Source organism: Lipophrys pholis, assembly GCF_963383615.2.
Source record: "Lipophrys pholis genome assembly, chromosome: 19".
NCBI lineage: Eukaryota > Metazoa > Chordata > Actinopteri > Blenniiformes > Blenniidae > Lipophrys > Lipophrys pholis.
The window spans coordinates 12,398,874-12,401,500 of NC_137647.1; positions in this window are offsets into that span (position 1 = coordinate 12,398,874).

Consider the following 2,627-nt stretch of genomic DNA (forward strand, 5'->3'; position numbering starts at 1 on the left):
CATTCTGGTTGGATTTGACGATGTTTATGTGCTATCTTTATTTAATTATGTACCCCACTTGATTTCTGTCTGTTACAGTTTACAGTTCTGTGTAAACATTTTTTTTGTTCTTTCTTTTTTTTTGGGAATATTCATTCTCTGTGTATATCCTAATGTTTGGTTTGTTTGAAGTGAGAACTTTCCGACCTCCATCCTCTCCACTCCGCCTCTATATAGGTACTTTTCACAGATGGAAACTACATGAAATGTGTTTGGCTGCATGTGCCTCTATCGATTATCTGGAGAATAGTGAGATGACAGTCTGTGGTCCGGAAAGTGAACGGTGGAGCCCAGGGGCCAAAACCCATTAAAAGCTTATGTGCTGTGTGTTGTCTGAGTACTTTATGTAGAAGCTTGATTGTTATACTCCGGCATGTTGTCAGATGAGATCGAATGAAAATCTAACTTGAGACGCAGTTATAGCCTGAAGACAGAAAGAGACACATCCGAAACCTCTTGCAAGACAGTTCAATAAAATGCTAAATATTAAAATCTGTAACTAAAAAATATATAGAATACTTCAAATAGAAGGAAAAAAGTAGAAAGTGGGAAACAGCATGTGTGCAGGGTGGTGAGGGGTCTTCCATGATGCTAGATGCTAATGCAAGTTTATTGAGGGAAGAAGCCGGTGTCCAAAACCCACATATCCACAGCTAAACTACACAAAGCGAGTCTGCAAATCACATGACTTGAACTAGGGATCATTAGGCTGGAAGGCAAGAGTACTCAACACATGTACTACCAAATTACCAAACGTAAAGACAAAACAAGGAGCCTTACGAAGTTCACACACACCAAAAACCTTCCAAACTAAAAATGTAACGATGAATTCATTAAAGTTTAGCTATTAGATTTATTTCCTTCTTGATCATCTGCTTTAGTTTTTTTTTTTTCACATGTGAGCCCGAGACAGCAGACTTTATTCCCTGCCTGTGCTGCAGCGTTGCGCCTGTGATCCCTCTGAGGTGTTGGTCCGTAATGACCGGCTTTGGTTAAAAAAAAGGGAACAAGCTGTTCTATGAGCATTGATCACAGAGGAAGGACAAGACACTCTCAGGAGCTGCTGCTTTGTTGTGCAATTCAAATTTGACTGAACTCATCCAATTATTCCTTAAAAAAACAAATATATAAAATGAGGAATACATTGTTGAAAACTCCTTCTGGCTTTGCTTTCCTCATTGTCCAGAAATATATAGAAACAAAGATCCAAAAAGTCTTTTCGTCGACTGAAATCCCATTCAGAAATTTTGAACAAGATACTGGAGCGTCCAAGAAAAAACCTAATAGATTCTAAAAATAGCTGCCATAAGAGTACAATCCTTACTGTGAAATATTCTACTTCTTACAGTCGTCAGTATAACATGAGTGGTTACGGAGGCCGACCCAGAAAGCTCGGCAGCATGCTATAAAGTCATTTGATCTTTACAGCCGTGCTCACGGGGCAATTGTCTCCTGTAGAGAAAATAGTTGTCTTATGAGACACAATATGTGCAGACTTTGTTTGCCGGAGGAGGAAAGGTGAGGTCAGCAGGCTGTTCATCGCTTGGCATCTAAAGAACAGAACCGAAGAGCACATTTCGATCATCATTTCTTTTATTTACAAACACATACGCTCTGTTCGACCTGGAAAACCACCTTATTTGACATCCACACTGTATGAACTGAAGGTGTTTCTTCATGTGGGTGTCTGGAAGCTTTCAGGCAAAATTACCTTCACTTAGATGGACTGTCTCATTATTTTGGGATTGATGGCTACACCCATTTCCTGACGTAGATATAACACTGAGGTCTGAGTCTGCAGACTGTCCTATGATCAGTCAAACACAACAAACGGCATGAGACGTGCACAATCATAACGGCAAAGGAGCCGTCTGACGACTGTTTGGATGCTTCCTTCTGTAAACTGTTTGAATTATTTTAAAGAGAAGGAAAAAAAGTGAAGTTTACAGACACCTCTTTATACGTGTCCCAACAAGACCTGCACACCAAAAAGAAAAAAAAAGAAAACAACAAAAAAAAGAAAACACAAGGCCATTCACACCAGCTCACTGATTCCTTATCGTTTCTCTTAATCCAGCCTTTTCATTCAGTGGCTTTTCTGATTGTAGAGAAAAATGAGAGCACACATGCAGGTGTGCTCTCAGAAGTTTGGCAGCAGGTCCTCCGACTCTGGTACATCATGTCCTGGATAATGAGAGGAGTGGCGGCGGTGGCATAGCGGGCAGAAACAACACCAGATACACGCAGCCGTGTCTGGTCTCATTCCACTTCACCGCACCAGGAAACCTGCTCAGCATGTGAAGAATCAGGATTTTAGGATGTGAAGTTAAATCGATCACGCCACAATGAAAGGGGGGGGGTAAAAAAAATGCAAGTTATTTGAAACCTTGATCGTTTTGTTCAGCTTCTCATTTTTCCGTCGGCAATAACATTTCATTTCTGGCTTTATCTGTCTCATTCCTGTCGAACCTCCACCTCCAAGTCAATGAGAATGCCCTGGACGTTTTCTCACGGCGCCAAGGTTAGTGTTGATTGAAGAGGAGTCATTGTGTGCAGAGATGACATTTGCAGGTCAGGCATGAGCAGGG